At 37.8% G+C, this 26,629-nt stretch overlaps 1 protein-coding gene across 3 annotated transcripts in view; it reads right to left on the bottom strand.

Annotated features, from left to right (window-relative positions):
* YES1 (YES proto-oncogene 1, Src family tyrosine kinase) overlaps window positions 1–13,578 on the bottom strand; it is a 78,957-nt gene extending 65,379 nt beyond the window's left edge. For 2 of the 3 annotated variants that reach the window (XM_053664229.1, XM_037156558.2), the window contains exon 1: window positions 13,113–13,340. The gene's annotated coding sequence lies outside the window, so the exon portion shown is untranslated. Of the gene's footprint in view, window positions 1–13,112; window positions 13,341–13,404 lie in introns of those variants that run through there. The other variant, XM_053664230.1, reaches the window with a different exon arrangement.
* Window positions 13,579–26,629: the final 13,051 nt, after the last annotated feature.

Raw genomic sequence — 26,629 nt, 5'->3', positions numbered from 1 at the left:
TTCTGGTGCATGTATCTGAAATGTGATAGAGGACCATTTAGCCAATGCAAACCTTCCATCTATTTCTAACTCATCTAGGAATAAATTATGTAATTAGTAGAAGTGAAAAAAAATATTGTACAGAAGTTTGAGCCAGCCTTCGAGTCAGAAGACTCAAATTTGAGCATGGGGGGCTGACTATATATATATATATATATATGTGTGTGTGTATATATATATATATATATATATATATATATATATATATATGCAGCCTCTATGTACACTTTACAAACCCAAACTTTAAAGTTCTAAACTTACCTACAGTAACCCAAACTTGCTGTAATTTGCTACAGTTAGTATAATAATCCATCTTTTGTGTGTTCCTTTGTTCTTCTGAGGAACTAAATTTGGATAGAAAAAAAGAAACCTGACCGGAAAAAGATCCGAACATTGTGTCTATTAGTCTGGGATTGACATCTTATTTTATAAAAAGATAAAGAATACTTTGGAATTTGTATATCAATTTTCCATTACAAACCAAAACCTGAAAAAAAGAAAGTGTTTCCTACTGTTTAGTTAGTGTGATAATCCATCTTTTTCGGTTCATATAATATCTGACCTTGATACCTAACCAGAAAGTTACTTCCATTAAAAAGAAAAGTTTAAATGGCTAAAAATTCTTATCCCCAATACAAATGTACAGTTTAAGGAAGAAGGAAAATGTAAGAAATTCCCTTTTCCATCACTGTTCCTTATTCCTAAGAAAGGTGTCTTACAGAGAAGAGACTTACTGTCAGTTAGCCTTAGGCTCAAATTCAGTTCCACCCAATCATTTGGTCACAGAACCTTGGTAAAGTTATATATACCTTCTGATCCTCAGTCTCTTCATGTATAATAAGCACCTACCCCAGCCATGATTTTTCTGTGTATTTTGGAAAGGTATTTCAAAGATTTAAGTTAACTTGATAATGTATATAAATGTGTACCATAGCACTTGTCACAGAGTAGGCTTTTTTCCATAATCAATGTCTAAGAGAAGGAATGAATTGGGTAAGAAATAGAAAAAAGGACACAAAAGAAAAAATTACAAACTCCACATTATGTCCATTCCTTTTTCCCAAGTCCTTCTCTATTGTCCTCATTTTAATTTCTAATTCCTAATCTTTTGAAACTTTCCCATTCCTCACACTGTCCTATAGGGTTAGAGTAGGAAGAAGGCTTCAAAGTGCCCAGCAAGCAGGTGAGAGAAACTAGGGAACCTTCTGTACTTAAATTCAGCTTAACAGCAAGGCCTCATTAGGAAAGTTCTAGCATCCCAATATGGAACTCGTAACAGAATGATTAGAGTGAGGAGCTAGGAAGATGGGGAGGGATGGTGACTGAAAAGGCAATGGATTCACCCACTATATAGTTAAACCATCTTGTCTTATAGGCCAAATATTTCATCTGTTCAAGAGGTCAGCAAACTTTAAAGAAACAAAACAACACAAAACCTGAAAAATCAATTAGAATACCTTTACCAATGCAACACTGTTATACCAGTTAGGTTTTTATAGATAAACTGTAATGGGCTGCTAGAAATCTAACTCAAAAGGCTAACCTTAAAAAAAAAGACTTTCTCTGGGAAAAGATTTTGATTTTTAAGTGACTGACAAACTTTGGGAATACAATCTACTTATAATTTTAGTTTATTTTTACAAAATTATCTCACAAAACTTAAAAGCTAACCATTGCAGGTGTCCACACTTATTTTGTTCTAAATATTAACTATACATCTTAAAGAAAAAATATCCAGAACAATTACCCTGCACTTTTGTTGATTCAATTAAATGTTTTTATTTTGTGGAATTTATTTTTTTCCACATTTTTTATCGTTCAAGTATAGTTATCTCCATTTCGCCCCTCACCCCAGCCATCCTCACTTCCCATCCTTAATCTTACCACCCTTTGACTCTGTTCATGTGTCCTTTACACATGTTCCCAACCCTCACCCCTTTTGCCCCACTATCCCCTCCCACCTCCCTTCTGTTTACTTAATTTCCCTCCCTTCAGTGTGTTCTTAATTTCAATGCCTCTGGTTATATTTTGTTTGCTTGCTCGTCTGTTTAGTCAATTGGGTTCCACTTACAAGTCAGATCAAATGGTGTTTGTCTTTCGCCACCTGGCTTATTTATTTCACTTAGCATAATACTCTCCAGATCCATCCATGCTGTTGCAAAGGGTAGGAGATCCTTTCTTTCTGCTGTGTAGTATTCCATTGTGTAAATGTACCATAGTTTCTTGATCCACTCATTTACTGATGGGCACTTAGGCTGTTTACGGCACTTAGCTACTGTAAATAACACTGCAATGAACATTGGGGTGCATAGGTTCTTCTGAATTGGTGATTCAGGATTCTTGGGGTAGAGTCCCAGCAGTGGGAATGCTGAATTGAAAGACAGTCCTATTTTTAGTTTTTTAAGGAAATTCCACACTGTTTCCCACAGTGGCTGCTCCAGTCTGCATTCCCACCAATAGGGCACTAGGGCTCCCCTTTCTTCACAACCTCGCCAGCACTTGCCGCTTATTGTTTGTTGATTTGGTGATGATGGCCATTCTGACTGGTATGAATTGGTATCTCATTGTGGTTTTAATTTACACTTCTCTGATGACTAGTGATGCTGAGCAACCTTTCACGTATCTCTGGGCCCTGTGTATGTCCTCCTTGGAGAAATATTTCTTTAGGTCCTTTGACCATTTTTTAATTGGATTGTTTGTCTTCCTGGAGTGGAGTCGTGTAAGTTCTTTATATAATTTGGAGATCAAACCCTTGTCTGAGGTATCATTTGCAAATATATGTTTCCATACAGTTGGTTCCCTTTTCATTTTGCTGATGTTTTCATTAGCCATGCGGTAGCTTTTTCTTTTGATGAAGTCCCATTTGTTTATTCTTTCCTTTATGTCCCTTGCTCTACGGGATATATAGGTAAATATTATTGTGTGGAATATGAGATTTTCCTCCTTATGTTCTCTTCTAGAACTCTTATGGTGTTGTGACTTATATTTAAGTCTTTTATCCATCTTGAATTTATTTTGGTGTATGTCGTAAATTGGTGGTCTAGTTTCATTTTTTTTGCATGTAGCTGTCTAGCTCTCTCAATACCATTTGTTGAAGAGGCTAGTTTTACTCCATTTTATGCTTCTGCCTCCTTTGTGAAATATTAATGGACTGTACAGACTTGTGTTTATTTCTGGGCTCTCTATTCTGTTCCACTTATCTATGTGTCTGTTCTTATGCCAGTACCGGGCTGTTTTGATTACAGTATCCTTGTGATACTTTGGTATCAGGTATTGTGATCCCTCCTATTTTGTTCTTCTTTCTCAAAATTGCCGAGGCTATTTGGGGTCATTTATGGTTCCATATAAATTTCTGAAATGTTTATTCTGTAACTGTGAAACACGTCATTAGTAGTTTAATAGGGATTGTGTTGAATCTATAAATTGCTTTGGGTAGTGTGGACGTTTTAATGATGTTTATTATTCCAACCCATGAACATAGTATATGCTTCCAGTTGTTTGTGTCTTCCTTAATTTCTTTCTTCAGTGCTGTATAGTTTTTGGAGTATAGGTCTTTTACCTCCTTGGTTAGATTTATTGCTAGGTACTTTATTTCTCTTGTTGCTATAGCAAATGGGTTTTTTCCCCTGATTTCTGTTTCTGAGATTTTATTGTTGGTGTGTACAAAAATGCATTTAATTTCTGAATATTGACTTTGTAACCTGCTGTTTTGCCAAATTCACTTACTAGATTGAGTATTTTTTGGTGTAGTCTATAGGGGTTTCTATGTACACTATCATGTCATCTCTAAACAATGAGTTTTGCTTCCTCCTTTCCAATCTGGATGCCTTTTATTTCCTTTTCTTGTCTGACTGCTGTGGCTAGACTTCCAATACTATATTGAATAGAAGTGAGGAATGCAGACACTCTTGTCTTGTTCCTGATCATAGTGGGAAAGATTTTATGTTTTGCCCACTGAGTATGATGCTGGCTGTAGGTCTCTCGTATACGGCCTTTATTATGGTGAGGAATGCTCCCTCTCTTACCACTTTGCTGAGTGTTTTTATTATAAATGGGTTCTGTACCACATCAAATGCTTTTTCTGCATCTATTGATATGATCATGCAATTTTTGTCTTTTCTTTTGTTTATGTGATTATGTTTATTGATTTGCAAATAAAACAATTAAATGTTTTAATGTGGCTATTTTCCTGATACAATGTGGCAAAGCTGTCACCCAAACAGTCGTGATCACTATTAAATGACATCACAACTATCTGCTTCAATGAATAAATAAGTCCTTAGTTTTCCAATATTACTGCAAAAAATCTTGCTTTTGAATGTGTCTTCTTATAGTAAAACTTCTATACAGGTGTTGTGAAACCTGTGTATGTGAGCCACAAATGCCTGTAATACACTAATATCTAGAAAAACATCAAATCAAGTCTTCTTGCCTAAAGAATTAATTAAGTTTACTTGAGGCTAAACCTATCTAGTGCAAAAGGATTTATTAAAGTTTCAGAGGCATCACCAACTAATGTTAAAAACCAGAGAAGTACTGTAAGGGATTCACCCTAGAAAAAGTTACCAATTTACAAAAATTGTAATGGCCTCATAATCATAGCTACTTCTGCACAGTGTGAATTCCTAAAAGGCAGCAGTTTTTAATCTCACCTTAAGACATGCTTATTGATTTTAGAGAGAGGGGAACGGAGGGAGAAAACCATTGATCAGTTGCCTCAGACATGGGACCAAACCTGCAACCCAGGCATGGGTCCTGACTGGGATCGAAACCTGAGAGAGACCTTTTGGTTTGCAGAATGATGCCCAGCCAACTAAGCCACACCAGCCATGGTGGTGTGATCATTTTCATAACATCAAAACTAGCACAGTATTTGTCATACCACATGGTTAACACTGCATTTGCCTGAGAAAGTCCAATGCCAAGTCTATGTATCAGTTTCTTACTATAACCTTTCACCTAATTTTATTTCAAATTCTAGATTCTAAAACATTTCCTTAAATTGTTATCAATATAAAAACTAAAACTGTAGCAGAACCACACATTTATATAAGGCTTAAAAGATATTAGAAACCATCTGGTCAAACTGCCTCCTATTTCAAATAGTGAAACTAAAGCCTAGGGAGTTTACTGACCAGGGCTGAACTGACCAGGGCTACTTAGCTCTTCATTGTCAGAAGTGGAATTAATCCTTACAGGTGGCTCAGTTGGTTGGAGCATTGTCCCATAGACTGAAAGGTCACAGGTTTAATTCCTGGTCAAGGCACATACCCAGGTTGCAGTTTTGATCCTCGGTTGGGTAACGTACAAGAAGGCAACCCATCAGCCCTGGTTGCTGTGGCTCAGTGGACTGAGTGCTGGCCTGTGAACCAGAGGGTCCCTGGTTTGATTCCCAGTAGGGGCACATGCCTGGGTTGTGGGCCAGGTCCCCAGTAGGGTGTGTGTGCAAGGCAACTACACATTGATGTTTCTCTCTCTTCCTCTTCCTCCCTTCCCCCCTCTAAAAGTAAATAAATAAAATCTTTAAAAAAAGAAAACAACCAATTGATGTTTCTCTCTCACATCAACGTCTCTCTCCCTCTTGCCTGCTCTCTCTAAAAGCAATGAAAAACGATGTCTTTGGTGAAGATAAAAAAAAAAAATGGAATTAAAGTACAGATGATCTTCTACCTTTTAGTCTTTTCCTTATTACACTACAGTTGGGTTCTCTGCTCCTTTTCAAATGCCTATTATTTATAAAGTATCTTTATCCATAAAGTACTAACTGCATCAGAATAAAATTTAAAAATAATAAATGTGCCATGGAACAATTATATGTATTAACTTATGCGGCAAAAGCCACCCCACTTTCTATTTAATGCTAAAAAACAGAAAGTTACATTAAAATAATTAAGTGGTTAGCCTCCATAATTAGTTTAAGAAAACCTGGAGTTTACATACTGCTAGGAACAGAGGCTGAAACCAGGTAATTTTTAAATTTCAGTGGTCAGGCCTTTCCTGTCTCTGTCCCCAGCAGATACATTCTATGAACTACCCATTCTTTACATTACATCATGAAAACCAGAACTTCTTTTTCTTTTGTCCTTGGAAGATATGAACATAGAAGTTATAATTAGCCCTGGCTGGAGTAGTTCAGTGGACTGAGCGCAGGCCTGCGAACCAAAGGATCGCGGTTCAATTCCCAGTCAGGGCACATGCCTGGGTTGCAGGCCAGTTCCCAGCAGGAGACACATGAGAGGCAACCATACATTGATATTTCTCTCTCTCTCTCTCCTTCCCTTCCCCTGTAAAGATAAGTAAAATAAAAATCTGAAAAAAAAAACTCTGTCAAAATATAATTTTAAAAAAAGTTTTGTGTATGTGTGCACACAGGTAGGCCTTCTATATTCACTAAAATAGTGAAAACATTAAAAAAAATTTTATCAAGATGACTTTTAACTTCACACGTGCAAGCGTTTAAACAGTTCTATAAAATCATTTTCTAGAACAAAACTTTGAGGGTAAAAAATGTAAAGAATTTAACATTAGTTTATAAAAAAGCATTAAGATTGTTTTAGAAAATTTAAGTAGAGGTGTTATGTGTGGAAGAAGTCTGTATATGTAAAGCCATATGTGGAACCATATCCCTGGATACAATTAAAATTTTATTAAGTATTTATTCTACTAGGGACTGTTCAAAGATTCATATTGAGTCCCTTGCCACAGTGAGCACTAGATCAAGTAGATCAGTCATATAAAGACAAAATTATAATGCAAGGAGAAATGTACTTTTACATAGGAGTTTTGTGGGAGCACAAAGAAGGGTCAATACTTCCATGTCTTGCTAAGTATGTGCCATAATGACAATGTGTACCTGTTACTGTTCAAGAGTATACAGTCTTCTACACCTCTCTCTTTTGGTTACATTCCTTCTGGTTATACAAGTTTGAGTGCTGCTTCTCCCAATACCCTATTATTCTCCATCCAAAATTAGCCAAACCCTGAATCACCAAGTTTCAAAGCCAGGATCAGTATAAGAAGAAATTGTCTTTGTAGATTTTCCAACAGTACTGGTAAAAGAGAGGACAAGATGCTGAGGCTCTTGGCTTGACATGTTTTTAAACTTAGCAACATTTCAGAAACAGAAAAAATTGCCGACAGCATCTTTCAGTCTGGGGCTTTCCATATTTAGATGATACTGTATCTGTGTTTAATAATGTCCATCTTCTCATACCCCAGGAATAAAGGAAGAGCAACAGGAAAAAGAATCTAGGGTTGCTAACAGGCAAAATTCAGACAGCCACAGGGGATATGCCATGTGCAGCTAGTTCTAGATCTCTTGAAAGTCTTCCATCCATTTTCTAAAAAAAAGTCAGAAATCCAGAGACTTCCACCAAGATGGAGGCGTAGGTGGAAACACTATGCCTTCTCGCACAACCAAGTTTAAAGACAACAAAATTTTAGTAACAAAATATGCAGCCAAAACACAGAAAATTGAACTACTCGGAAGTCCGACAACAACGAACCATTCAGCTAGACGAGTAAGAGGGGCAAAGCCAACAGTGGAGTGGGATCAGGCGGGAAAGAGCCACCGGACCGACCCAGGTGCGCAACCCAGGCACTCGACCCAGGCACTTGACCCTGCCCAGGCCCGCAGGCAGACGTGGGCGGATCCCAGGTGTGGGGTAGCAACAGGTGGATCCACTGAGGACACAAGGTTGCAGGCTGACCCAGGTCACACATTTGCGCACAGATAAACCAGCAAAGGAGCAAGCAGTGAGACAGACCGCAAAGGCCCCAGAGGCGGGAAGCATCAGAGGGGACCACCATTGCCCCCCTTTGACACCGCCCCCACATAAAGCATCACAACCCAGCAACCTGGGTGGCCCCGCCCTAGTGAACACCACAGGCTCCTCTCCTCATACGTAACAGGTGCAAACAGATCAAAACATGGCTCAAGAACAACTCAGAGCCCCAGAGCCAATAAATCTAAGTGAACAAGAAATTGCCAACCGATCAAATGCACAGTTCAAAACACTGGTGATCAGGATGCTCACAGAAATGGTTGATTTCCGCCACAAATTAGAGAAACACTTGAAGGCTAAATTAACTGAAATGAAGGGAAAGGCACAGGAAAGCAATAGTGATGGAAAGGAAACTAGGACTCAAATCAAGGGAGTGGACCAGAAGGAAGAAAAAAATGATCAAACAGAAAAAATGAAGAAACAAGAATTCAAAAAAATGAGGAGAGGCTAAGGAACCTCCAGGACATCTTTAAACACTCCAACACCTGAATTATAGGGGTACCAGAAGGGGAAGAGAAAGAGCAAGTAGAAATCTTATTTGAACAAATAATAAGAGAACTTCCCCAATCTGGCAAAGGAAATAGACTTCCAGGAAATCCAGGAAGCTCAGAGAGTCCCAAAGAAGGTGGACCCAAGAAGGAACACACCAAGGCACATCATAATTACATTAGCCAAGATTAAAATGAAGGAGAGAATCCTAGAAGCAGCAAGAGATAAGGGGACAGTCACCTACAAAGGAGTTCCCATCCGGCTGCCAGCACATTTCTCAAAAGAGACCTTACAGGCAAGAAGGGGCTGGAAAGAAGTATTCCAAGTCATGAAATCCAAAGACCTACAACCAAGATTGCTCTATCCAGCAAAGCTTTCATTTACAATTGAAGGACAGATAAAGTGCTTCTCAGATAAGATCAAATTCAAGGAGTTCATCATCACCAAGCCCTTACTATATGAAATGTTAAAGGGGCTTATCTAAGAAAAAGAAGATAAAAATATGAACAGTGAAAGGACAGCAAACTCACAGTTATTAACAATCACACCTAAAACAAAAGCAGACTAAGAGGACAGCTAGATCAGGAGCAGAACCATAGAAATGAAGATCACATGAAGGGTTAGCAACAGGGGAGTGGGAGGAGGAGAAGGGGGGAGAAGGTACAGAAAATAAATAGCATAGACTGTAGGTAGAAAATAGATGGGGGGGAGGGCAAGAATAGTAGGGGAAATATAGAAGCTAAAGAACTTGAGACACGTCATAAACTAAAGGGGGGGGATGGTGGAGGAGGTGGTGTGCAGGGTGGAGGGGAATGAAGGGGGGGAATAGAACAACTGTAATGGCATAATCAATAAAATATATTTAAAAAATAAAAAGTAAAACAAATTTTAAAAAGTCAGAAATCCAAAGAACCTGCTTTATAAGCTTTCCTGCCACCCCCAAACAACAGTAAAAGCAGCAGCACTTCTAAGAGACACAGCTTAAAGCAGCATGTAGTATATGGCATATGCTTTATATATGCACTCAAACAGGGGGAAACTAAAGGGCACTGCTATCCTGGGCATAGAGGCTTATAACTCAGGGAACCACTACCTCGTTGATACATCATCCTACTCTCTGAAATTACTCTTTCCTGGAGTGAACTTCAAGATCTTAAAGAGTAACACCAAGTAAACCCAATCCAGGCCAGGATATGTTGCCATCAAGTCTGCCACTTCCAAGACAACAGTAGTGCTGCAGCAGCCAATGATTCCTTAGTATAGACAGGTTAAAATTATATTGGCAGTAGCATCGGCTCTTCTCTTTCACCCTGTGCTGTTACTATAGCTCCTTTTGCTAAATCTGCCTCTGAGTTTAGACAGGCACTGGATGGTTCATAATCACCCAGCAGCTGCAGCTGAGCAATACTCAGGCTAATTGTGGCGCTGCAGCAGCTGAGAGGAAGAAAAAAGATAATACATACCCTGCCACAGAAGCACACAAACTGTCTGTACACACTACCAATAAGATACCAAGATCCTTTAATACAAACGGATTATCTACTTTAAAGAAAGGCAATTGTACCTCGCTAGAGGAACTTGTATTTGTATCATAGACCCATTTAAATGTGAACCGAAGGTGACCTAAGCCCTGTAGGGTTTTGAACAATGGAAGATCCTAACTAAAACTTCCTGTAAATATTCATGTAACAAAACCAGCACCACAAACATCACCTTTACAATGACTGAAAGTTCCTGTGATATAAAAATTTGGCACAGATGTGATCTCTTCTTCAACTCTGCATTACAAAATGCAAAGAGACCAACAACTAAAACAGCAAGCCATTATTACTTAAAGCAAGAAAAGTAGCACAATGCAATGATTTTCAGCATTTTTAAAACTCCAGCACCATATGGTTATCTGCTTACTTTTGAAACAAAACATACTCTTCCTTTAGGTGCTATATGACACGTCTTCAAAAAACCTAAGTAAACAGAAGCATATCTTAACACTCAGAATTTCATGACAGTCTTAAGAATATCAAAACTAAGGATGAAATTATTGATCCAAAGAATTACTGTTCCAGAAAACTAAAAATGGATACAAGTAAACATTTTACCTTTATGCCAAAGTTAGTTTTAACTGTAATGTTACATAATTTCCTGTCAAATATATTATATATTATTCTTGATGACCAAAGAATACCCATTAGTTTAGTAAACATATTGTCATTACTTACTGTCACTTACAATATAAAAGCTGAAGAGGATTTAAAGTTCATAAAAACCTGGTGTCTTCCCTCAAAATATCAACATGTTATTTACATGTCAAAGTAGTTACATGCACTAGCTGGTTTACGATAATTATTATTTCATAAGTCTAACCCTGTTTGCACCGGATAATCCAGGCAGTACTCCACAGTCAGTCACCACATATTAAGTTCTTTATTTATCTTATATAGTACATTACAGACAGGCTTCTTTAAAAAAAGAAGAAAAGTTTTATGTTAAACTGCAACACATACAGAAAAACACACAAAAGAAATGTATGGCTTAATGATTTATACTAAGGCCAACACCCTTGCAACCACCACCAGGTTAAAAGAACTTTACCACCAATTAAGAAGCTGTGTCCAAATCACAACTTCCTCCCTCCCACACCATTACTTTTGTAGAAATCACTTCCTTGTAGGTTTTAAAAAATATATAGTTTTATTACCCAAGCATGCATTCCTAGACAGAGTTTAATGTTGCTCTTGTCAATTACTTGAATATTAGGCTTCTTTTTAGTATAATGCTAACAGAAACTAATAAATGTCTACATTCAAATGAGATTGAGAATTACATATATTTATAAAGAAATATTACTCACATAAATAATTTATTTACTACCGAAAAAGATACAAAGTTAAACTTTATATAAACAAGTCTTACTCCATGGGTTGGTAATAGTTCTCTTATACTAGGTCATTACTATTCTTTTAGAATATTTATTCTTCTAACATTACAGACCATAAAGGAAATTTGTGTGGATACTGATTTTGTGACTTAAGAATTTACTGAATTAAAAAATAAACAACTTAAACCATGTATTAATATTATACTTCAGCCATAAGACCAATTCCCTATCCCAGGAAGATAGGTCAAAGCTGTAACTTCACTTTTAGTTCAACAGGAAGGAGTCAATTTTGTGGTTTATGAAGTCAGCAAAAATATACTGCAAAATTAAAGCTAATATAACCTTATGGTGGTTATACCAGAATACATATTTTATGAGCCCTTTTATCTTTTATTCTGGAAACATGGACATAAACTGTCTTGTATTCAGATTCAGATAAAAAGCAACTTTTTTCTTCAAATTCAGCACCCTATGAACTGTCAACAAGCATTCAAAATCTCCACTGAGGCTTAGCTAATGTCTAACAGTTAAAATACAATGAAACTTTCTTTCCTTAAATGTCGACTATGACAGAGGTCTCATATTTTAGTAAAACAAATGTGTGATTTCGTGAAAAACAACTTTCTTACAGAACGACTCATAAAAATCATATATGATGTCTACAAGATCCTTAGTTTCTAATACAAAACCATCCTTTATTACCTGTCCATTCAAAATGTTTCCTGTCCACTGTGTGCCAAACACTGTGCTAGTTAAGATAACTATATCTACCACCAACTTCGTCTTAAATGCATAGTCAAATGCACTTAGTAATATTTTCCTTTGTGTATAATTTAACATTAATAATTTTAACAAGATAGTTTAAATACACTTAGAAATGTCAAGATACCTTTAGCACTGTAATCCTGCAGTTACAATGCACAAATATGCCACTATCATATACATGTATATGTGAAAGCATCTATGTGAAAACACACCGGTGGAACATATAACCCTAAAAAACGGCATGAACATAACGTTGTGATTCCACTAGAGGTTTTTCATTTCTTTAATAATTTATAAACTGTTGGTGGATTACTACAAGCCTGTTTCAATTAATTGCGCAGAAAATAATTCAACCCAATCCAAACGATGTTGTGCCTCACTCACTAACAAAATTAAACCAGTCCCTACAACAGACGTGATTTTCGAAGAACTTCCTAAAACAACGCTCACCCATGCCCAATAAAGCAAAAGCTGGAAGCGACTGTCAGGAAAAATACGCTTTAAAACAAATTTTTCTGTAACACACGTTGACAGAGGACCGAACTAACTGGGAGGCGAAGTGGCATAGTAGTGTAACAGGGGATGCTGAGTGGCTTATTTCCCAACCCCCAACACAAAACAAAGGAAAACTTTTAACATGTTGTGGTTTTCAATCAAACCAAGTGAAGCGAGAGGCTCACCAACTCGCCCCTTACACACACGCTCGCCCGCTCTCCCGACACAGCTGCCGCCCGGCGTTAAGTCAACACTTAGACCCCCAACCTCTGGGACAGAAAGGGGCCGCTGCCCACGCCGCTTACTTGGGGATGCGAGCCAAAATAAACCTCGCCCCCGCCCCGCGCGGTGGCCCACACAACCCTAAGGACCCGGGTGGTGGGACGTCCTAACGCTCCGGGGACCTTAAGTCGGACTTGGGCGGGACGGAGTAGAACTGGGGGGGGGGGGGGGGGGCGCGAGCAGGTAGCGCGGGGAAGGAGACACGCCCTCCGAGCCAGCCGGGTCGGGGGAGGGGAGAAGTTTCTCCTCAACTTCCCGACTCCGAGCTGGCGGGGGCAGGGAACGGCAGCGCCTCCGGGCGCGGGCGGGCGCCGGGGCCTAGCACTGCTGGCCCGAGTCGACTACCTACGCCCGCCCGCGGGGCCTCGTCGGATCCTTACCTGTCCCCCGGTCGCGCTCACATGGGTCGCCGCTGCTGAGGCTCCAGTGGTGGGGAAGGGGCGGCGGGCGAAGGCGAGGCCCGCAGAGCCCTCTCCCTCCTTCCACCTCCTCGTCCCGGGAGCCCGGCAGCAGCAACGACCGCACAATCAACCCAACTCTTCACTTCAGGAGGAGGGAATTCCCGGGTTCCTCCACCCCAAATCCTCACTCTCCACCTCCTCTCCGCTGGGCGCCCGCCCTCACTCCTGACCCCGCCCCTCCGAGCGGGGGCGGGGCGGGGGCTGCAGCTACCTGCTCGCGCGCAGGCCCGTTCACCGGAACCCGTGCCGCGCCCACTCCGTCTCAGCTCCCGCAGCCTTCCGGCACTAGCGGGCGCCGCCGCCTGCTCCGGACCTCTCCAGTCGAGGTCATCCTAGGTGGCGAGTCCGAGTCACTTATTCCGACTCAACATGGCGGCGGGGTCCGGGGCGGATTCCCGAGACGAGGCGGGCTGAGGGGGCGTGAAGAGGTGGCTCTTCTGCTCCCGGAGAGCCGACCCACAATGCCCCGCCCCTCTAGCGGACCCTGCGACTGCCGACTAGGCGGCCTCCGGAGATGGAGCTAGGACAGCAGATTTCCCCCCCCCCTTCCTTTCCCTTGATCCCGCTCTCTGTAGTGCCGAGGGCTTTGGGGTTTTGTTTTTGTTTTAGAGAAGGATGGAGTTGAGGGTTTTTTGTTTGGCAGTTTGCTTCTCCGTACTATGCTTCCGCACCCACTGTAGTTGATAGTAAAATCTCAGCTGGGCTGGGAAATCGGAGGGCGGGTGGGGGTGGGGGGCTGGCGGGCATGTTAGTAACATCCTCATCACTACCTAGATCGCAGTCCAGGAACACTCGCGTCTGGCCTCCTTCCAAGTCTATCCCAACCCCAGGAGCTTCCTGTTGACTGTAGGTCAATCCAGCCTTGTCCGGAGAGGGAACCGAAGCTGAGTTTTGTTGGCGACTGTCCCAACGATGGTAGTTTTGGCTAATTTGGAACAGCGTATTTTATAAACGACCCTGGCAACATACAAGGGAGGGAACAGGAACAGGTATCACTACCGTGTTTGACAGCTATGGAAACAGGCTGCGCCCCCTGAAAGTGCGGTACACAGTACAAAAATTCTGCTCATCTGCATCCAAGACTTTTTTTTTTTTTTTGTCTTGTTTCCAGTCTCTAGAAAGGGAGAGGATCCAGAAGGAAATGGGATAAAGATGAGGTTTTTCAAGATGGGAATGAGCTGAATATTGAGGCTTTTTTGTATTGAAATCACTTCTCTGTCACACTCTTAGATTAACTTCCTTTTTGTATTTCCTCTTTGGTGGGGTTATCAGAACTATGTGGGACTGTTGGTTTCCTTTGTCTGTGGTTTTTAAGCGAAATCCAATCATCTTCCACAGATAAATAGTACAATTATATGTGTCAGTATTCTGGTGTTGTAGCAACTCAGGAATTGCATATAAAAGTTTGAATCAGCTCACTAAATGAACCAAAGGTAGGCACAAGCTTTCACATTAATGAAAAGGTACACTTAACATGGAAAGATGCTTTATTTGATTTAGCTCCTAAAACTTCATTTGCCATTGACTGTCTTGGGCATTAAAATTTTCATGTAGGTTTATATTGAGTTTTTTTTTAACTAGAAAAATTCCTTGTGCTGTTTCTTTTCTAAACTAATAAATAAACTAGAGATAATGTTTTTGTTCTAAACTCTCAGCCTCAAAATCAACTCTAGAATACTAGTTAACTCCATGGTAGACTCTTCACCACGTAGGACTAGGGGTAAAGTAACTGAAAAAGTTCTGTACTTAGTTTTAAACATGGGTGGTGTCAAAATCTCCTCTACATGTTATAGGTTATATTATTCATCAAGTTTTTTTCTCTCCACTCTCATTTTGATTCTTTTTATTCCCGTCATTCCCTGTTTTCTTTTTGGAATAGTCTCTGCAATTCCAAACCTCAGTATGTAAATAACCTGGATACTTGTCAGTCTTAGACTCAATGGCTCCTTTATTTTCAGGGATACTTAAAACACCAAAAAGCAAGCAAACAAACAAAAACAGAGAAAGAGTGTTTTAAAGTCTTGCTGAGTTTGGTAGAATATAAATTGCTTTTAAGTGAAAATCTGTTCATTCATAAAATAGACAAAAGAAGCACATCCATGTCTGTTCCATATAACATAGAAGTCTGGGATGTGTGTGTTAAAGAGTAATAAGGGACCTATGTCTTAGAATACCTGGGAAAATCAGCTAGATGAAAAAGGGAGGGGAAAGCTTGTAACAAAAATGAGGGAAATGTGTTATGCCTACAAAAGTGAAATGCATCATTTTAATGCTTAAGTTTTTTTTTTTTTTAAGTTTAAAACAATTGGAATTTAGCTGGGGCATACTTGCTCTAATCCTGGATGTGTGATTTTTGCCAGGAAATGTTTGTGTGTAGAATTAACCTTTGCTACCTGCTGTCAGTATCCTGCTGCTGCTGCCTTCATCACTGAGGCTGTGATGATGGTTTTTCTCTTCCTGTTAACTAGAAAGCCTGAAGTATTACATAGGGTGCATGCACTGGTCTCTGGTCTCTAATAACTATTCCACTACCACACCACACCCCCAACATGCTCTCCACTGGACTTGTACTAACCGCTCAAAGCCTAGATCTCCTCACTTCACTCAGGGCCTAAAGTTACCTGCACCACAGTAGCCTTGTCCCTTCCACCTGACCAAAACTTCTGGTAGGCTCATTAGGAAGACTACCAAGAACATTCTAAGCAAAGATTTGGAGGATCAGGCAAAAGTAAGGTCCTCACCCTTGTATGTTAGACTCATTGTGCCAATGCTAGTGGAGAAGTGCAGTAACCCATCAGTTTCTGAATGTTCCTGATGCCTTCATCACCTCAAGGGCTGGTGCTTGTGTATTATAGTTCTTACTTCTCTCTCAGCTCTGTGAGGGCTGTCTAACAGAACTAATTCACTGGATGTATAAGAATACATCCTGCAATGAATATACGTAACAAATAGCAATCTTACATGAGCTTTAGAAATTCCAGTCCATCTTTTTGCTCTTTTGTGTTGTACTCTCTAGCTTCTAACTTCATGGCTATTTGGTTTACAACCTTAGAATTTCACTGGTGCCTGCTGTGTCCTGCTAACTATTTTTTTTGGAAGACGCATCTCTGCTGTTGGAATCTACTTCAGGGTCATCTCTTCAATTCTTTCTGGTTCTACAATTTGCTCCCAGACCTGTTTTATCTAGCAAAGTCTTTGATTTCAGTTCTAGCTCCTCCTGGTATCTATTTATTTGCTTACTCTTAGGTAACGTTACCTATAAATTCAAACTTTCATACACTGAACCTGGTTCCTCACTCTGTTCTGGGACTGCAGTTTCTAAGCTGGATGATATTTGGCATCTTCTCACATGCCCTCTGCCTAGCAGAACATAGCATGCAATGAACACCTTTTGAGGGTATCGATTTTAACCAAGTCCCTCTTCTCAGAGAAGTGACCCTCTACCGATAGCTGGATTTGTGGCCTATGATCTGTGTACTGCTACTCCCAGGAATTTTGAATTTTGTGGGAGTGACACATAGGTGGCTCTGATTATTCATGGTGGCTAGAGTGGAGTTGAGAGGCCAATGGCAGAAGATGAATGTTCAGGGTCGGGGAGTCCAACAGCAGTAAGCAATAGGTGTTCTGTGTTGATGGTGCCTGTGTCTAAGCAGACGATCCCTGTAGCAGAATCTGGACTCTGTGTCCAGTCTTCCTTGGTTCCTACCTGAGCCCATTCTACCAATCTGCCTCTCATTTCTCTGAACTCCTTCCATTCTTTTTCAGTTTGAATTTAGTAGAGACTGTCTCTTTGCAAGTGAGAATACAATTTAATTTCTGCTTCTTACTTGTACTGACATTAAACTTATAGGTGAAATGAGGGCACCATCTTTTGCCTTGTACACAGAGTTGGTGTAAGTATGAGGTGGAAGGGACAAGTTTTTACAGAGAGGATGAAGCATAAGCACAGCAAGAAGCAAGGGTGTGAGATGGTAGGACCCCAATGCTGAGATTCCAGTTGCCTTGAGCTACCTGTAAGATCTCAAACCTAGAACAGAGCTGGCATATCCATCCCTCTGTTACTGAACCCAAGGGGTTAACCTTGGGGTGTTCTATTCAAGAACAAGACAGGTTGTCACAAAGTAGTTTTATATACTTGCAGCAAGTGAAGGAGACTGAGGATTCACATCCAAAGCTCTGTCTTTCTGAATGGAAGTTTAGCCATTGCTTATATATGCTACTTGGTTATTACACTTTGATTTCTTCTTTGCAGTTGGCTACACTTAACCTGTTGAGTTCCTATCAAGCTCATTCTGTTTACAGCTTCATCTGCAAAACACTGTACTATATGTTAACATTTAGCAAAAGTAGCATTTAGAAAGAACTGCCCAGACCTGGAGACCCTTGTCCTATCTAACACCTCCTGCGTCCCCAGGAATCGTTGCTTTTAGATCACAGCATAGCACATGCTGTTTCTCACAGAATGCTAACTGAATTGTCAAAATTCTCAACACAATCATTCGGGTAGCAAATACCTAAAATTGGTCTTATATGGTGAAACCCATTTGATATCTCTGCCCTATAGTTTTGTACAGTAATTTCCACCCAAGACACATATTTACGATACCTGTAGCCATTACCAAGTTTTTGACCTTTACTTTTCTGATATATTAAACTGATATATGGCCATAAAACATCAGCGTCTCTGACACTGAGTTTAAACACCACTAAAATTGTTACCAGCTTGCTACTGCCTGGAGATCTTTACAACTGGGTTATGAAAAGTAGAACATAATTTTGCTCGAAGGCAAGAAATTGAAGTTAGAATGTTTGCCTACATCATAGGTTTAGAAAAGAAACTATGAATCAATCATGCACTTATCTTTTAAGTTAACTGACATCAGATCATGAAATATAAACCATCGGTATAAAGAACTTTTTATTAGATATTTTATAAGCTTACATTGTGTTGCGTTTAAAGAAATGTGTTTAGAATGAATCTATGCATTTGAAAACCCATCTTATTCTCCTTTCAAGCTAAATCTTTTTGTATTTTCAGTGGTATAGATCATTATTTTTATGTAGATCATTATTACTATTCAGTGGTATAGATCATATTTGTGTGTAAACAAATTAAAAGCTGACCAGATCTTATTATATGTTATAAACTATAATTCCTCAGCAGTATGTATTTGTTTCTTTGATCTGCATATGAACAGGTATTTTGATTACTTGAAATAGCTAATTTTTCTTCATTCTAAGGAAACAATATAACAACAAATATTTAACATAAGATCTATGCCTTGATGAAACATTTTAGGTCATCTGCATGAACTAGGCAGGTTGGCAATACAGAACTAGGGTTGATGACAACAATGGCTATCTTTTCTTGAGCACTCGCCATGTACCTACATCATTCAGTGAACCCTCATAATAATCCTGGGGTTAGTAAGGCTATCCTCATTGACAGATTGGATTCCTCAAGGCTTGGGGAGGTTAAGTACTGAAAGTCATTGTGATAACAGAAAAGAAATGCTCTTTAAATGTAATTTCAATGGCCGTGTGGAATAGCATTTATTTGTTCAAATTCTGGAATAATTAAAGTTAATCAGTTGCTTTATAACCAGGCAATTGATTAATTTTTTAAAAATTATTCAACTATTTAAATAAAAATGTGATATTTTAAAACTTTATAGAAAATTCTTTATTTTAGAATCCATATTTCTGAAAAAGAGTTGCAACAAACTTAAAAAGATGTATGAGACTAGACTAAAAAGAACTAATTCAGAAAAAGACAGTAAGTATTAAATATAACACTTGAGATTAGAATTTGACATCTATCAAGTCAGTCTTTCAATGACACCTTCCCTAAAACATGGTCTTTAGACAAAAAACCAAATCTCTGAGAAGTAACTATGTATATATACAACATAAATTGCCAAATAAAAAATATCTAGGTTAAGTCAGCTAGGTAATCACAGTAAAGCTTTCCATGGTAACCATAAATCAGTGATTAGATTCAGTAAACAGCTAATAACACAAAACTGGATAAGGTGGTTTAATATTTTTATTTATCTAAACTAAGCATAATAAAATGGCAATAAATACAAGTGTATTAAAAATTTAATCTAAAAACCAAACTAAGCAAAAAAAGAACAGGGACAGAATCATGGATACAGAGAGCCTTTTGGTGGTTGCCACATGTGAGGGGTGTATGGGGGACTGAGTGAAGAGGTGAGGAAATTAAGAAGTACAAATAGATAGTTACAGAATAACCATGGGGGTGTAAAGTACAGTACAGGAAATGGAGTAGCCAAAGAACTTACATGCATGACCCACGAACACGAACGATGGTGTGCGGATTGCTTGAGGGAGTGGGGGTGCTGGGTGGAGGGAAGCAAAGGGGGAAAAATTTGGACAACTGTAATGGTATAATCAATGAAATATAATTAAAAATTAAATAGATACCAAGAAAGAAAAACAAAAAAGAGCTTCCTGTCCCTGCATGTGGGTGTGGACTAAGCCAGGGGGCTTTATGCAGCTATCACTCAGGTCTTCCATGAACGTCTCCAGGTTTCTGCCTCTTGATTCCCATTGCTCCTTCAATATTACTACAGTGCCTATTGATCGTAAAACTGTTCCAAGACCACTTGACAAATGATTTCATTCTTGCTGTGTTTTTCTGGCTGCAGCCACAAGTAAAATGACTTATAGAGTCTTTGCAATTCTTGCCTGCCCATGAATTATTGCTGTTTTGAAATAAGCTGAGCGGAGTGTTCTGGAACCCAGAGACACCCTCATTCTTTCCAGAGAGCAGGTCTTTGGCCAGGTTTAAAGTCCATATTTTTCTGAACCCCACTCATTCCTGCATATTTCAGATAGAAATGAGGTTCTGAGGTCTAAATCCATTCTTAGCAATATTTGTCAGAAACTCAACATCTAGGATTCAGTTTTTTAACTCCTTTGTTGATAGTGGTGGATGCTTAAAAGACCATGAGCTCCCCTAGAAGATTAAATTTCAAACTGGGTAATCCTAGACCAAAGGCCAAACTGCTTTGATTGGCTGTCTGCACAGGCGGGGGAGGGGTCACCTGATGGTTGTTTAATATTTAAAAAATCAGCTTATTTATTCATTCATAAAACATTTGTAGACTATGTCCTGATAAATTCTGTATGTTTTAGTTTATATTGTATTAAAAGCGATCTTATGACTTTATTAACTAGAAAAACGGAAATTAATAGCAGGACACTCTTTTTATAGAAATCCAAAGAATGTAAACATTAATTTCAAAGATTCTAAGCATAGATTTTCAAAGATTTAATTGGGATTTTTTTCAGAGGTAAAGGAATTAATATCCTACCAAATTAATGTTAAAATGCAGGGTTAGACACACATAGGTTTACAGTTGTATGTAAAACACAGAGTTTATTCTTATATTAAATTATTTATTAATTATTGTATTATTTTCCATATGAAGAACCTACTTTTGCCCCATCCTGTATACAGTTTTCTTTTGGACATTTTAATTAGATAGTAATAGAATCAATTTTTACAGTTTATACCTAATTTATTTTTTGTTGTATTTTGTTTTGCTTAAAAGAAGTAGCCACTTTTTTTCTCAAATCTCACCCAAAGATATATTCATTGTTTTAGAGAGAGAGGAAGCAAGAGAGAGAGAGATATCTATGTGAGAGAGAAACATTGATCAGTTGCTTCCAGTATACACCCTGACCAGGGATCTAACCTGCAGCCTACATATGTGCCTTGACTGGGGATCGAACCTGAACCTTCTGCTGTATGGGACAATGCTCCAACCAGCTGAGCTCCTTGCCAGGGCTCAGAACTAGCCACTTTGGAAAAAAACTTATCTTTCAGTTTTATTGTCATTACCATCATTTTCATTTATTTCATTGGTTAGTCTACAACCATTTCAAGTGACTTGAACCCTGAGTTCTAGTCATTAATTTGTATAGACTTATATTCTTCTGAATACTTGAAACCATGTTTCAACAACTCTTCACTGAAGGATCTAGTGTGTACATACTCACATTTTAGAGGATGTTATTTAAGTAATCCAACTGTGCATAACCTTAGAGATTTTTCTTTTGGAGACCTGGTAATTCTGGCATAAAATAAAAAATTGCCCCTCATGTTCATGTTATAAAGGATTAATTCCAACAACTTAAAATCAAGACAAAGCTAGAAACCAAGGAATAGAGATGTGTTAAAAACCACAGACTAGAAAATTTGGTTTATGTTATGGTGATGAACTTTTAAAATTTATTCAAACTCCTATTTAGGAAAATATGTAGGTTCTCCTTAGATGTCTTAAGGACCTATTGTCTAGTTGTGGATTTTATTTGAAAACCTTGAAATAGAAGAAAAATATTTACTTTTGTAAAAGTTCCAAAATAAATAACTTTAAGCTTTTCTCTAAAGTCTCACATATTCTCTGTAAAAATTACCAGTCTCATTTCCTTTGAGATGATGAGCTATACATCCAAAAAACAAAGTATTTCCTGAGTCTGTCTAAAGAACCTAAGATCCTAAGTGTTCCTAAGTGTTTGCCATGTACTCTCAAGAATCTGGTAGACATTAAAAAATCAAAACAAAGAATACAGAAATTTGTAAAAATTCTTGAGATGGTTAACAGCACAGAATTATGCAAAGCTTTAGCAAATACTTGATAAATTTGATCATTTAGATACATAAACACTTAGTCAACTTAATTTACCTTAGGATAATCAGATTGCAAATCCATGTAAAATTATGACAGGGGAAAGATCTTTGGCTTGATAATTAATATTAGTCCTGATCCTTCTACTAGTGGGTATTAGATTTCTTTTGAGGGTGATGAAGGGATTCTGTAGTTAGTGGTATGGTTGTATCTATCACTTTGTAAGTATACTAAAAACCACTGAATTATACATGTTAAAGGTTGAATTCTTTTGTAGGTAAATTATATCTCAATTGAAAGAAGATTCTGGTTCCACAATTTTATCCACTTATGTAGCTATGTAATCCTTTTCTTTCTGTCTTCTTTGAGATATAATTGACATGCAACATTGTGGAAGTTAAGGTGATGGCTTGATACATGTATATCTTGTGAAACGATTACCACAATAAAGTTAGCATACCCGTCACCTCACATAATTACAATTTTTTTGTGTGTGTGTAGTGAGAACATTTAAGATCTCTCTTGGCTACTTTCAAGTATCTAGTACAGTATCATTAACTATGCTGAACATTAGATCTTCAGAACATATTCATCCTATAATGGGAACTTTGTACCCTTCAGCCAACATTTCCTTATTTTTTTTCCATCCTCCAGGCCCTGGCAGTCATCACTGAGTTTGGCTTTTTTTTTTAAGTTCCACATAATAAATGAAATCATACAATATTATTCTTTCCCTGTCTGACTTATTTCGTTTAGCATAATGGCCTCAAGGTCCATCCATATTGTCTCAAATGACAGGATTTCCTTCTTGTTATGGGCAAATAATGTTATATAGATGTTTGCACATCACATTTTCTTTATCCATCCCTCCATCAATAGACACTTAGGTTGTTTCAGTGTTTTGGCTATTGTGAATAATGACACAATGAATGTGAAGGTACAGATACCTCTTAAAGAGAGTGATTTCATTTCCTTCAGATATACGTCCAGTGAGATTGCTGGATTGTGGCATAGCTCTGTGTTTTATTTATTGATTTATTTTATAGAGATGGGGGAAGGGAGAGAGAGATTTATTCTACTTATTTATGAATTCATTGGTTGATTCTTGTATGTACTTTGACTGGGGGTTGAATCATCAACCTTGGCATATAGGGATGATGCTCCAACCAAGTGAGCTAAGCAGCCATTCCTGATAGCTCTATTTTTAATTTTTTGAAGAACCTCCATACTGTTTCCAGTAATGACTATGCCAATTTACATTCCCACTAACAGTGCAGGAGAGTTTCCTTTTCTTCAAATCCTTGCCCACATTGTTGTCTCTTGTCTTCTTGATGCTTCTTGATGTTATTCTAACAGATGTGAGGTAGTATCTCATTGGGGTTTTGATTTTCATATCTCTGATGATTAGTGATGTTGTGCCTCTTTTCAGGTACCTGTTGGCTGTCTATATGTCTTCTTTGCAAATAAACATTTTTGTTTCCTCTGTCCATTTTAAAATCCAATTATTATAATTATAGTTATTATTTTGCTATTAAGTTCTATGAGTTCTTTTTGTATATTCTGGATATCAATCCCTTATATGATATATGGTTCACAAATATTTTCTCCTATTCCATAGGTTCATTTTGTTGTGCAAAACCTTTGTAGTTTGATTTAGTCCCATTTGTTTATTTTTGCTTCTGTTGCCTTTACTATGTGTCATATTCAGAAATCTTGCCAAGATCTGTGTCAAGGAGGTTTTTCCCTATGCTTTCTTCTATGAGTTTTATGGTTTTAGGTTTTACATTTAAGTCTTTAATTCATTTCAAGTTAACTTTGGAGTGGTGTAAGATAGGAGTCCAATTTCATTCTCTTACATGTAGATGTTCGATTTTCCCAACACTATTTATTGAAAAGACTATCTTTTCTCCATTGAGTATTCTTGGTCCAAATATTAGTAGAGTATATTTGCATGAGTTTATTTTCTGAGCTCTCTATTTTATCCACTCATCTTTATGTCTGTTTTTATCCCAATACCATACTTTTTTGATTATTGTAGCTTTGTAATATAGTTTGAAATCAGGAAGTATGATGCCTCCAGGTTTGTCCCTTCTCAAGATTGTTTTGGCTATGTGGTTCCATATAAATTTTATGATTATTTTTTCTGTTTCTATGAAAAATGCCATTGAAATATTGATAGTGATTGCATTGAATCTACAGAGGGCATTGAATAGTATAAACATTTTAACAATATTAATTCTTCTGATCTACAAACAAAATATTTTTCCATTTATTTGCATTTTTAATCTTTCATCAATGCCTTATCATTTTCAATGTATAGAAGTTTTACCCTCTCGGCTAAATTTATTCCTAAGTATTTTATTGTTTTTATGCTATTGTAAATGGGATTGTTTTCTTTATATCTCTTTCAGATATTTTGTTGTTAGTGTGTAGAAATGCAAGTAAATTTTATGTTGATTTTTGTATCCTGCAACTTGATTTTATTTATTAGTTCTAACATTTTTTTCATAGTCTTTATGGTTTTCTATGTAAAAGATCATGTCATCTGAAAACAGAGAAAATTTTACTTTTTTCTGACATGTATGCATTTTATTTCCCTTTTTTGCCTAATTGCTTTGACCGGGACTTTCAGTACTATGTTGAATACAAATTTCGAAAGTAGGCACTCTTGTCTTGTTCCTGATTTTAGAGAAAAAGCTTTCAGTTTTACACCATTGATTATGATGTTAGCTGTGGTTTGTCATACATAGCTTTTATTATTTTGAGGTATGTTCCTTGTATACCCAATTGCTGAGAGCTTTTATCATGAAAGTGTATTGAATTTTGACAAATGCTTTTCTACATCTATTGAGAGGATTACATAATTTTTATCCATCATTCTATTAATGTGGTGTACCATGTTTTATAGCTAAGTAATTTTAAGTAAGTTTCCCAGTTCTTAAGACTTCAGTTTTCTCCACTGTAAAGTGAGGGGATTTTATTAGAGCAATGTTTTTACACTGTGGGTTGCAATTCCTTAGTGAGTAGCAAAATCAATTTAGTGGATGGCAGCCCACACCTTTTTAAAAAATGGAACAAAGAACTATTAGAGCATACTGCATATAATAAGTATTATTTTGCCAAACTTTTGTTTCCCTCATATATGTGTACATCTGAGTCATGATGTGAAATGTATTTTTTCACTGTGTGTTACAACAGAAAAGTTTGAAACTTACTGTATTACCTGATCTGTAATGTTTCTTCTTGTATAAAATTTTGTCAATTTACACAATTCAGTTTGGTAGTAGCAAAATCTCCATTTGATCTTATAATAGTTGCAGGTAACATTCTTTGAACATTTCCTCTTTGTCAGAGGCTGTTCTGAACTCTTTCCTATTAACTTATTCCTCACCAAAAACTCTGAAAGAGAACAACTATTATAATCCTTCCCATTTTATGGGCAAAGAAAATGAGGGGAAGGGAAGCTAAGACAAAAACATATAGCTAGAAGTGATGGAGCTAAATATTGAATGCAAATAGTTTAATTTTAGAAGCATCACTCTTTTTCTTTAAAATCCTTACCCAAGGATATATTCATTGATTTTTAGAGAGAGAGGGAGAGGGAACATCAATGTGAGAGAGAAACATGGATAGGTTTTCTCCCACATGTGCCCCCTCCAGAAATCAAACCTGCAACCCTATCTAATGCATGGGACAACACTCCAATTAACTGGGCCACTCAGCAAGAGATTGAGCCATCACTCTTAACCACTATTTCATTCTCTCTCAAATTCTGGCAATACATTTTTAAAAGTTTTAAGTCAACCTACAATCTCATAGCCCTTCTCTAGTCATGCTACTATGAAATCATGTACTTTGATGGTGAATATTGGTTTAAAAAATAAGAATTTCCTTGATAGTCAATTAACCACATTAACAAAAGCGTTAAATAGGGTAGGGGAGAGGTAGTCAACATATCACTTCAGACCATCATCTTTCTTCCCAGTGCCCTCTGTAGATCTCAAGGTTTTGGCCCAGTAGTAGAAGCTGTTCATTTAGAAAAAAATTAAAAAAAAAGTCTGCAATAAAGATTCTTATCTAGAGAAAAAAAAGAAACTCCTATAATTCCTTTGTTCCATTCTATTAATGTAAAGGTTTTTTCAACTTTAGTTCACATGCATTTGGCTACAGAAATGTCTATCTTTTTTGTCATATCAGAATTGTTCTAGTTACCTTCCAATGAAGACAAATCATACTAACATGCATGAGATAATGAGAAACAGAATTTAGAGGAATGGCTAAAGTCAATGCAATTAAAAGTACAACAAAAATGCCAAAATCTGTCTTCCTATCTTTTCTCTTTTGATGATAGCTGTATTCTGTGGCATACACACATACTGACTATTCTACTAATTCAACAAACAAAAGTTATTTTGACATGGTCCCTGCTTCTCATGGAACTTCCAATCTCTTGGCGGTTAAAATATATGTGTGTGTGTGTGTGTGTGTGTGTGTGTATAATTTTGAGTGTTCTTTACTTGGTACTTGCCCTGGCTTATATGCTAATTAATTTAAATTTGTTTTCACCACAATCTGTGAAGTTATCCCCCCTTTAAAAAATTGTTTTTACTGTGAGTACACTGAAACTCAATTAAAATAATTTGGTATGAAGAGATCCAGCTTGAGTTAAGCCCCAGTTCCTTTGAGCCAAGACTGTATTCCCGCCCCCACCCCCCGTACGGCTGTAAAGTGTTACTTTTTCTTCAAATGCCCCCCTGTACATAGGCAACATGTATTTAG

Source organism: Artibeus jamaicensis, unplaced genomic scaffold (assembly GCF_021234435.1).
Source record: "Artibeus jamaicensis isolate MK-2021 breed Jamaican fruit bat unplaced genomic scaffold, CSHL_Jam_final contig_354, whole genome shotgun sequence".
Lineage (NCBI taxonomy): Eukaryota > Metazoa > Chordata > Mammalia > Chiroptera > Phyllostomidae > Artibeus > Artibeus jamaicensis.
The sequence above is the reverse complement of the archived record's forward strand: the minus strand, read 5'-3'. Positions and strand labels throughout refer to the sequence as shown.